Here is an 11,800-nt window from a genome sequence, read left to right as displayed (position 1 = left end):
TGTGTGTGTATGTGTGTGTAAGATAAGGAGCTCTAAAATCCCCAAATTCCTCAATTCCATTAAATATGCACTAAAATAATGAAAGTAAGAAACTTGTGATGTATTGAGATATAGATATATAGATGTATATATGATTACTTTACTATTATTTGCTGAAGAGATGTCCACAGATTTCAGCCATCTTCATAGCCCTCCAAAGAGTACACACAATTTGTAGCCCAAATTTTCTCCTCATCCCCTTCTTGTAATTAACTTGTTGCTCTCCCACATTTGGGAAACTTGAGGCTGCGGCTCTGGCAAGGGACAAATAAGGGCAGAGTCAGGAGGCACAGTGGAAGAGTAGGACTTTGTTAGAGATTCAGTTTGTCTCCACAATGACAATGATGGATTGGTGTACAATGCATGCATCGTAGTCTCATAATACACATTTTCCATGAACTTTTAGAAGGCCCCTTATATGGATGAATTCCAGGATTTTTGCATCAAACTTATCTTTTAATTTCATTTTCATGAGTTTTCATAAGTACCCTCATATTAGTCTGTCTTACTTTACTATTACAAAACACCTGAAGCAGCCGGCGCCGCGGCTCACTAGGCTAATCCTCCGCCTAGTGGCGCCGGCACACCAGGTTCTAGTCCCGGTCAGGGCGCCGGATTCTGTCCCGATTGCCCTTCTTCCAGGCCAGCTCTCTGCTGTGGCCAGGGAGTGCAGTGGAGGATGGCCCAAGTACTTGGGCCCTGCACCCCATGGGAGACCAGGATAAGCCTGGCTCCTGCCATCGGATCAGCGCAGTGTGCCAGCCACAGCGCACTGGCTGTGACGGCCATTGGAGGGTGAACCAACGGCAAAGGAAGACCTTTCTCTCTCTCTCTCACTGTCCACTCTGCCTGTCAAAAAAATAAAAAAAAAATACCTGAGGCAGGCAAACTTCATAAAAAGAAGAGATTATAAGGTTTTCAGTTTTAGAAGTTTAAAGGAATGTTGTATAGACCACAAGTTTATACAGCTACTTGTTCTACTTTGCCATGTGTGTTGTCTAATGATAACCCACCTAAAACAGAATTCCTAAATTTCCTGCAAATCAGCTTTCCATATCATTTTTCTTATCTCAGTTGGGTTAGGGACAGCTTGATCTTTTAAGTCACTGAGAACAAAGTCTGAGAGTCCACTTTAGGGTGATTTTGTCTCCTGCACTTAACCCTGTAATCAGAAAACACCATCAGTGCTACTTTCAGAATAACAGGCAGAATCTGATCATTCCTCGTTGTCTCCACTGCCACAGCTTTGTCCAAATCACCATTATTCCTTTTCTGAAATATTGCAATAGTTCCTAAATGGTTTCTTTGTTTCTTCCTTGGCACACCAGTCAGAGTGGTATGGTTAACATGTAAAGCAGATTATGCCATTTCATGGCTCAAAATCCTTCAACAGCTTGCCATCCTATGTGAAGAGTGATGGTTAAGTGTATCTGCCAAAACTGGCAAATGAGATTATATCAAGTTAATAAGGCTCTTCACACAGAAAAGAAATAGTCAACAGAGTGAAGAGACAGCTCTTGGATAGGGAGAATATGTGTGCAAACTGCACCCCTGATAAGGGGTTACCATTCAGTATCTAAGGAATTCAAATAACTCAATAGGAAAAAATTAAATCTCCCAATTTAAAAATGGGCCAATGGCCTTAATAGGCATTTCTGAAAAGAAGACATACAAATGACTAACAGGCAATTTGTAAAGTTAACAACAGGAGTCACTGTGCACTTACTCCTCATGTAGGATCTCTGTCCTTAATGTGCTGTACATTGAGACTTAATGCTATAATGAGTACTCAAACAGTATATTTCGCTTTGTGTTTCTATGGGGGTGCAAACTGTTGAAATCTTTACTTAATGTATACTAAACTGATCTTCTGTAAAAAAAAAAAAAAGAAGAAATTATCAATTCCCAACTTGACTCTCACTGGGATTAAACATGACAATAGGTCTGATCTGATTTCAGCATCATTTAAAAAATCATCTATTATTTTTCACTTTATGTTTGTGTGGGAGCAAACTGTTGAAATCTTTACTTAATATATGCTAAACTGATCTTCTGTATATAAAGAGAATCGAAAATGAATCCTCATGTGAATGGAAGGGGAGAGGGAGTGGGAAAGGGGAGGGATGCGGGTGGGAGAGACGATATGGGGGGGAAGCCATTGTAATCCATAAGCTGTACTTTGGAAATTTATATTCATTAAATAAAAGTTAAAAAAATGTAAAAAAAAAAACAAATGACTGACAGGTATATGTAAAAATGCTTCACATCACTAATCATTAGGGAAATACATACTAATGCCACATTGACAGATCATCTTATAACTCTTAGAATGGCTATTATGAAAAAGAGGATAGAAACAAGTGTTGGAAGGATTTGGAGAAAAGTGTACTTTGTACACTGTTGGTGGGAATGAAAATTAGTACAACCATTATGCAATACAGTATTGCATTTCCTCAAATTATTAAAAACAGAAGTACCATGGGATCCAGCAATCATACTATTGCCCATATGCCCAAGAGAAATGAAATCAGTATATCAAAGATATATCTGAACTCCCCCTGTGCATTGCAGCATTATTTATAACAGCCAAAACATAGAATTAGCCTAAGTGTTGATCAGTAGATGAATGGGCAAAGAACAGGTAGCACTTATATACAGTGGAGTTCAATTCAGCCTTCAAAAGAAGGAAATCCTGTCATTTCTGATAACAATGATGAAGGTAGAGGATATGATGTTAACTGAAATAGGCCAGACATAGTAAAACAAATGATACATGAGCTCACTCACTTGTAGAATCTAAACAACTCAAATCCACAGACACAGAGAATAAAATGATGATTACCAGAGGATGGGAATGGGGGTAATGGAGAGATGTTGGTCAAATGACACAAAGTTTCACCTAGGCAGGAGGAATAAATCAGAGATCTATTATGCATTAAGATGATTACAGTTAGTAGCAATCTATCATATTGAAAATTGCCAAGGGAGATTGCAAGTGTTCTTACACAAAAAAGGTAAATAAGTGAGGGAGTTCATATGTTAAGTAGCTTGACTTTTTGGTATACAGTATCATGTTGTTTTATACATATATATGTGTATATGTATATATAATGTTTTGTTAATATATGCATATATACATCATGTTGTTATATGCCATAAGCAGATACAATTTTTATTTATTAATTAAAATTTAAATGTCATTTTGACTGCATCATGGAGTTCCCAGACACTGGGTTAAACATCCTAGGTATGTCAGTGAGAGGATTTCTGGGTGAGTTTAACTTTTAAATTGCTAAAATTGGTAGACTGAGTAAAGCAGATTGCCCTTTGTAATGTATGTAGTGGGCCACATTTAAGGTCTGAATGGAACAAAAAGTCTGAGCCTCCCCCAAGTAAAAGAGAATTCCTCCTGCTAACTGCCTTGGAGTGGAAACATTTATTATTTTTCTGTCTTAGGAGCTGAAATGAAATATCAACTCTTTCCAGGCTCGGAATTCATTGGCTTCCAGACTGGGGCAACACTGAAGGTTCTGCTGACTGCAGACCTGGGGACTTGGCAGTCTCCATAACCGTGAGTCAGCTCCTTATTTTACGACACACACACACACTCTTCCACTGTGCCTCCTGACTCTGCCCTTATTTGTCCCTTGCCAGAGCCGCAGCCTCAAGTTTCCCAAATGTGGGAGAGCAACAAGTTAATTACAAGAAGGGGATGAGGAGAAAATTTGGGCTACAAATTGTGTGTACTCTTTGGAGGGCTATGAAGATGGCTGAAATCTGTGGACATCTCTTCAGCAAATGATAGCAAAGTAATTATATATATGTATATATATATCAATACATCACAAGTTTCTTACTGTCATTATTTTAGTGCATATTTAATGGAATTGAGGAATTTGGGGATTTTAGAGACTCTGGAATTTGAAGATCACCTTCTCCCTATCACCAATGGGGGGAAGCCATTGTAATCCATTAACTGTACTTTGAAAATTTATATTTACTAAATAAAAAATAAAAAAAAGAAACCAAGATCAATAGCAGTAAACTAATTTGTCTGAGCTTCACTTTTTTTCAGAAATGTATTTCTCTATTAGTCACAAATCTGTAAATTTGAGTGTGTAGAGAAAATGTCTAATTCACATGATATATGAAATGCCTATAATATGTAGAACTGTAAGAAGTACTTTAATTGAATCAGCATTTCATTGAATCTTTACAACCCTATGAACTAGCTACTTTTTTGCCAAGCTAAGATTTTACTTTATTGCAACATGTAAATATTTTTATGAATTTCTCTGCATTTAAAGAAATGAAACACTTTAATGTACATCTCAGGTTTAAAATGTTTTCTCAATGAGGAACAGGTGTCCATTGAACTCATACTTGCAGCTCCATTTATTGAATCAAATAACAGGACAGGTGTTTTCCAAAGAAACCTTCTATTTAATAAGTACAAATTTCATAAGTACAATTTTATGAATATAGTGATTCTTCCAACCACATCCACCCTCCCACCCCCACTCCCACCCCGCCTCTTCCTCCCTCTCCCATTCCCAGTCCCATTCTCCATTAAGATTCATTTTCAATTAACTTTATACACAGAAGACCAACTCTATACTAAGTAAAGATTTTAACAGTTGGCACACACATACACACACACACACAGAAAAAACTGAGAACAAGTTTTACAGCTAATTCTCATATTACAATTCATTGATGACAGAAGTCCTACATCGAAAGTAAGTGCACAGTGAATTCTGTTGTTAATTTAACAATCAACACTCTTATATATGATGTCAGTGATCACCCAAGGCTCTTAACATGAACTGCCAAGGCTATGGAAGCCTTTTGAATCCATGATCTCCATCAGTATTTAGACAAGGCCATAAGTAAAGTTGAAGTTTTCTCCTCCCTTCAGAAAAAAGTGCATCCTTCTTTGATGGCCATTTCTTTCCACTGGTGTCTCTCACAGAGATCCTTCATGTCAGACATTTTTTTTGCCACAGTGTCTTGGCTTTCTATGCCTGAAATGCTCTCATGGGCTTTTCAGACAGTCCAGAATGCCTTAAGGGCTGATTTTGAGAGCACAGTGCTGTTTAAAGCAATTGTTATTCTATGAATCTGCTGTGTGGATTGCTTCCCATGTTGGAACATTGTCTCCTTTTTAATTCTATCTATTATTCTTACCAAACACTTGATCTTATTTATATGATCCCTTTAACATTTAATTCTATCTATATTATCATTTTAACACTTCATATAGTCACTTTAACACTTAAGATGGCATTTTTAACACCCAGAAAATTGGGACTTGGGTCCCATGGCAAGTTTTTTGTACTGTACCCTTAGAAGTAAGTCTGTAGGAATGTATGCAGAACTATACAGCTTTACAGTTATAAACTTTCTCCTCCCTCCCTTATTCCCACTCTTATTTTTTACTGAAATCTATTTTCAATGAACTCTATTCACGTATGGTTAACTCTATGTTAAGTTTTGTTAAGAGTGCAACAAAATATGAAGCAGAGGGAAAAAAATTGTTCCTCAACAGTCAAGACAAGGGCTGTTCAGGTCATTGTTTCTCAAAGTGTCAATTTCATTTCTACAGGTTTCCTTTTAGGTGCTCTATTAGTTATCACAGATCAGGGAGAACATATAGTATTTGTCCCTTTGGGACTGGCTTATTTCACTAAGTGTGATGTTTTCCAAATTCATCCATTTTGTTTCAAATGACTGGATTTCGTTTCTTTTTTTTTTTTTTGATGTGTAGTATTCCATAAAGTACATATCTCATAATTTCTGTATCTAGTCTTCAGTTGATGGGTGTTTAGCCTTAGCAAATGTGTATTGAGCTGCAATAAACATAAGAGTGCAGATAACTCTTTCATTTGCTAATTTAATTTCCTTTGGGAAAACTCTCGGAAGTGGGATGGCTGGATCATATGGTAGGTCTATATTCAGATTTCTGAGAAATTTCCATACCGTCTTCCCTAATGTTTTTACTAGTTTACATTCCCACCAAGAGTGCATTAGGGTACCTACCTTTTTCCCCACATCCTCACCAGTATTTGTTGTTGATTTCTGCATGAAAGCTATTCTGACTGGGTTGAGGTGAAACCTCATTGTGATTTTGATTTGCATTTACCTGATGGCTAGTAATCCTGAACATTTTTCATGTGCTTGTTGGCCATTTGGATTTCCTATTTTGAGAAATGTCTGTTTAAATCCTTTGCCCATTTCTTTACTAGATTGTTTTGTTGGTACAGTTTCTTGATCTGTTTATATATTCTGGTTATTAATCCTTTATCAGTTGCAAAATTTGCAAATTATTTCTCCCATTCTGTTGGTTGCTTCTTTACTTTCCTGAGTGTTTCCTTTGTAGTATACAAGCTTCTCAATTTGATGTAATCTCATTTGTTATTTTTGGCTTTGATTGCCTGTGCCTCTGGTGTCTTTTGCAAGAACTCTTTGCAGGGTTTCCCCAATGTTCTCTAATAATTTGATGGTATTACCTCATAGAACTAGGTCTTTAATCCATGTTGAGTGGATTTTGTATAAGGTATAAGGCGGGGGTCCTGCTTCATACTTCTGCATGTGGAAATCCAGTTTTCCCAGCACCATTTGTGAAAAAGACTGTCCTTGCTCCAGAGATTGGTTTTAACTCCTTGGTCAAATATAAGTTGGTTATAGATGCTTGGATTGATTTCTGGATTTTCTAATCTGTTCTATTGGTCTATCCATCTATTTTTGTACCAATACCATGCTGTTTTCATTATAACTGCCTTGTAGTATTTCTTGAAATCTGCTATTGTGAAGCCTGTGACTTTGTTTTTGTTATATGAGATTGATTTAGCTATTCGAGATCTACTGTGTTTCCATATGAATTTCAACATAATTGTTTCTATATCTGAGAAGAATGTCCTTGGTATTTTGATTGGTAAGACATTGAATCTATATATTGCTTTGGAAGAGTGGACATTTTTATGATATTGATTATTCCAATCCACGAACATGGAAGAGTTTTCCATTTTTTTATCTTCCTCTATTTCTTTCTTTAACGTTTTGCAATTCTCATCATAGAGATCTTTGACATCCCTTGTTAAATTTATCCCAAGACATTTGATTTTTTTTAGCTATTGTGAATGAGATTGATCCTGTAAGTTTTTTGTCAGCCAAGGCATTGCCTGTGTATACAAAGCCTGTTGATTTTTGTGTATTGATTTTATATCCTGCTACTCTACCAAACTCTCCTATGAGTTCCAATAGTCTATTGGTGGAATCTTTTGGATCACCTATATATAGAATCATTTCACCTGAAAATAGGGATAGTTTGACTTACTCTTTCCCAATTTGAGTCCCTTTGATTTCTTTTTCTTGCCTAATGGCTCTGGCTAAAATATCCATGACTATATTGAATAGCAGTGGTGAGAGTGGGCATCCTTATATGATTCTGAATCTCAGTGGAAATGTTTCCAATTTTCCCCCATTAAGTATGATGCTGATTGTGAGTTTATCATGAATTGCCTTGATTGTATTGAGGAATGTTCCTTCTATACCCAATTTGCTTAGAGTTTTCATCATGAAACAGTGTTGTATTTTTTAAGATTTATTTATTTATTTCAAAGTCATAGTTACACAGAGAGAAGGAGAGGCAGAGAGAGAGGGAGAGGGAGAGAGAGAGAGGTCTTCCATCTGCTGGTTCACTCCCCAATTGGCCACAATGGCCAGAGCTGCTCCAATCTTAAGCCAGGAGCCAGGAGTTTCTTCTGGGTCTCCCTTGTAGGTGAAGAGGCCGAAGGACCTGGGCCATCTTCTACTGCTTTCCCAGGCCATAGCAGAGAGCTGGATCAAAAGTGGAGCATCCAGGACTTGAAATGGTGCTCCTATGAGATGCTGGCACCTCAGGTGGCAGCTTTTCCTGCTATGCCACAGCGCTGGCCCCACAGTGTTGTATTTTATCAAATTGTTTCTCTGCATCTATTGAGATAATCATATGGTTTTTGTTCAGCAATTTGTTCATGTAATGTATCAGATTGATTGATATGTGAATGTTGAACTATCCCTGCATATCAGTGATAAACCCCACTTAGTCCAAATGAATGATCTTTCTGATGTGTTGTTAGATTCAATTGAGTAGAATTTTGTTGAGGATTTTTGCATTTATGTTCATCAGGGAAATTGGTCTGTAGTCCTTTTTCTCTCTTGAGTCTTTTTCAACTTTAGGAATTAAAGTGATGTTGGCTTCATAGAATGAATTTGGGAGGATTCCTTCCCTTTCAATTGTCTTCAAAAACTTGAAAAGAATTGAAATTAATTCTTTTTAAATGTCTGGTAGAATTCAAACGTGAAGCTTTCCAGTCTCAAGCTTTTCTTTTTTGGAAGGCTCTTTATTACTGATTCAATGTATGTCTTGTTAATGGGTCTGCTTAGGTTGTTTGTGTCTTCAGGGCTCAATTTAGGTAGGTTGTATGTGTTAGGGATCTATCCATTTCTTCTAGTTTTCACAATTTATTGGCATACAGCTCTTTGCAGTATTTTCTGATGATTGATGATTCTTTTTATTTCTGTGGTGTCTGTTACATTTTTTTTCATCTCTAATTTTTTTTCTATTTTATCATTTTATTAGGAATAATTCCAAATGGGTTATGAAGAAAACTTATTCATTGAGTCTGATGAATTTTCCAAAAACTCTTAATGAAACTATGTTCACCAATAAACAATAAAACATCAGCAGAACTATCATATCCTGGGCAAAGAGTCAGACTGATACCAAAAGCAACATGCAACATAAAAAAGATACAATAGAAAGAAAGACAATCTGCTGAGTATAAAAAAAAAAAAAAAATCTCACTATGAACTCTTTGCAACCAGCACAGAACTAATTAGCTATCAAATCCAAACCACACCAAGGTAAGTTTGGCTAATGGAAGCCAGGAGTCAAAAATGGGGAAAAATAAGTTCTTCAGTGCAAGAGAGCTGAATAGTGGTTTGGGAGCATTTCCCTGGCTGGTACAAGCAGTATTAGAAAATCTTTTTGGCAAGGGATAGAAATAAATACAAATGGAATGCTACATTTTTAAATCAGCAGACTGTCCCAGGAATGATAAAGGTATCAATAAAGTAACAAGGAGATAACTTTAAAACATTATTTGTTGTGGGCTGAAACATTCAAAACGGATTTATTTAAAGGTGTCACAATAGCTATGTCCAGGCATTTAGACTTAAGGGAAGTAAAATTAAAAGAGGACACTTTTTCCCCAAGGAGAATTTCTTTAAATCCAAGCATATTGCTCAATAGCAACATTATACTTGGTAAACAATAATTGGCAACAAAATATGTTTAAACGCTGAATTATTCTGCCCAAACCAGTCCCAGATACTGTTTAATAACCAAGATGCAAACTAATTGTGTTGTAACAAGCCTAGACCAATTCTATCAAACACGTCTGTGGTTAGAGTATCCAGTTTAACGTTTTGAAAGCTCATTTGACAGCCAGTCAAGTCCCTCATACAGACCAGTTCCTTGTGTAGCACAAGTGGCCTGAACATACCGTGTTCTGTTACGAAGAGACTGAAGACCTAATTTAGCTGTCATTTCACTGATGGCCATAGCATTTGGCAAATCCTGTTTGTTCGCAAAAAGCAGTAGTACTGCATCCTGAAGCTGGTCTTCCTGAAGGATTTTCCGCAGCTCTTCTGCTCCTTCCTGAATTCTTTCACGGTCATTGCTATCTACCACAAAAATAAGACCCTGGGTATTCTGGAAGTAATGCCTCCAGAGAGGCCTAATTTTATCTTGACCACCAACATCCCATACTGTGAAACAAATGTTCTTATATTCTACTGTTTCCACATTAAAACCAATGGTAGGAATGGTGGTGACTATCTCCCCTAACTTCAGTTTATACAGAATGGTCGTCTTGCCCGCAGCATCCAATCCAACCATCAAGATGCGCATCTGCTTTTTGCCTAAGAGGCGGGAGAAGAGAGAGGAGATAGTGAGGCCCATGGCGGTAGTGGCACTTGCTATGGGCAGAAGAAGAGGGGTTTGGGGAGCCCCTGGGCCTTCTTTCACCCTCCTGGCAAACTGGACGAGAAAGACCCGAGGAAGAAAGAGGGCGGCTCGCTGGCCGGCGCGTCGGACGAAGCTCCGGGACAGGCACTAGTGGGGCAAGGATCTGCCTGGCGACTGCCGCGACAGCTCAGGCTCTGGCTCTAAACCTCTGGCTGTGCCACGTCACGCGGCGGCCACGGCGACTCCGGCAGCGGCCCGGCCCCTCCAACGCCTTTTCATCTCTAATTTTATCCATGTGTGTCTTCTCCTCTTTATGGTTAGTTAGACCAATGATAAGTCAATTTTATTTCTTCAAAAAACCAGCTCTTTGTTTTGCTGATCTTTTGTATTGTTTTTTGTTTCAATTTTGTTGATTTCTTCTCTAAGTATTTCTTTTCTCTCACTAGTTTTGGGTTTGGTTCACTGTTATTTTTCCAGATCCTTGAGATGCATTTATAGGTCATTTATTTGGTGCCTTTCCAATTTCTTGATGTAGGCACCTATTGCTATAAACTTTTATCAACACTGCTTTTGCTGTATCCTACTAATTTTGATGTGTTGTCATCTTCATTTCTTTCCAGAAATTTTTGGATTTGTCTTTTGATTTCTTGTATGACCCACTGTTCTTTCAGGAGCATGTTGTTCAGTCTCCATATGTTTGCATATGTTCCAGAGATTGCTGACTTGCTGATTCCCAGCTTCATTGCAATGTGCTCTGAGAAGATGCATGGTATGATTTTGATTTTTTTTTAATCTGCTGAGATTTGCTTTTTGGCCTAGCATGTGGTCAGTCCTAGAGAAAGTTCCATGCACTGCAGAGAATGTGTATTCTGCACCTGAAGGATGAAAAGTTCTGTAGACACCTATTAGGTCCATTTGGTCTGTAGTGTCAATTAACTCTGCTGTTTCTTTGTTTATTTTCTGTCTGGTTGATCTGCCCATTGCTGAAAATGGGGTATTGAAATCCCCTATTATTATTATATTTGAGTTTATGTCTCCCTTTAGATCCTTTAACATTTGTTTTAAATAGCCAGGTGCCCTGGAATTAGGTGCATGCACATTTATAATAGTTATATCTTCCTATTGAATTGATCTGTTAATCACTACATAGTGCCCTTCTTTGTCTCTTTAACAGTTTTTGTGTTAAAGTCTATTTTGTCTAATATTAAGTTGGCTACACTAGCTCTGTTTTGGTTTCTGTTAGTATGGAGTATCTTTTTTCATCCTTTCTCTTTCAGTCTATATGCATCTTTGTTGATGAGATGTGTTTCTTGTAGGCAGAAATAGATGAGTTTTGTTTTTAATCCATTCAGCTAGTGTATGTATTTTAACTGGAGAGTTGGGGCCATTTATATTCAAGGTGACTATTGATAAGTAACAACTTTGCCCTGCCAGTTTCCATAAATATTTCTAGTTTTTACTTTGCATTTCCTTTGTACTTTTACTGGGACATTTCCTTCCTTTGCCTTCTTTCATAGTGATGACCATGTTTCTGTGTTTATGTGTGTAGCACATCCCTAAGCATCTTATGCAGGGGTGGATGGGTTGTGACAAATACTTTCAATTTCTGTTTGTCATGGAAGGCTTTCATTTCACCTGCATTCATAACTGAGAGCTTTGCAGGGTACAGTATTCTGGGTTGACAGTTCTTTTCTCTTAAGACTTGAAATATATCTCCCCATTCTCTCCTAGCCTGCAGGGTTTCTTATG

General features: G+C 37.5%; 1 pseudogene; it reads right to left on the bottom strand.

Moving 5' to 3' along the window:
• Nucleotides 1–8,634: 8,634 nt before the first annotated feature.
• Nucleotides 8,635–10,317, bottom strand: LOC100341862 (ADP-ribosylation factor 4 pseudogene; annotated as a pseudogene).
• Nucleotides 10,318–11,800: the final 1,483 nt, after the last annotated feature.

This window comes from Oryctolagus cuniculus, chromosome 10 (genome assembly GCF_964237555.1).
Source record: "Oryctolagus cuniculus chromosome 10, mOryCun1.1, whole genome shotgun sequence".
In the NCBI taxonomy this organism is placed as follows: domain Eukaryota; kingdom Metazoa; phylum Chordata; class Mammalia; order Lagomorpha; family Leporidae; genus Oryctolagus; species Oryctolagus cuniculus.
This window is presented reverse-complemented; position numbering and strand designations above follow the sequence as displayed.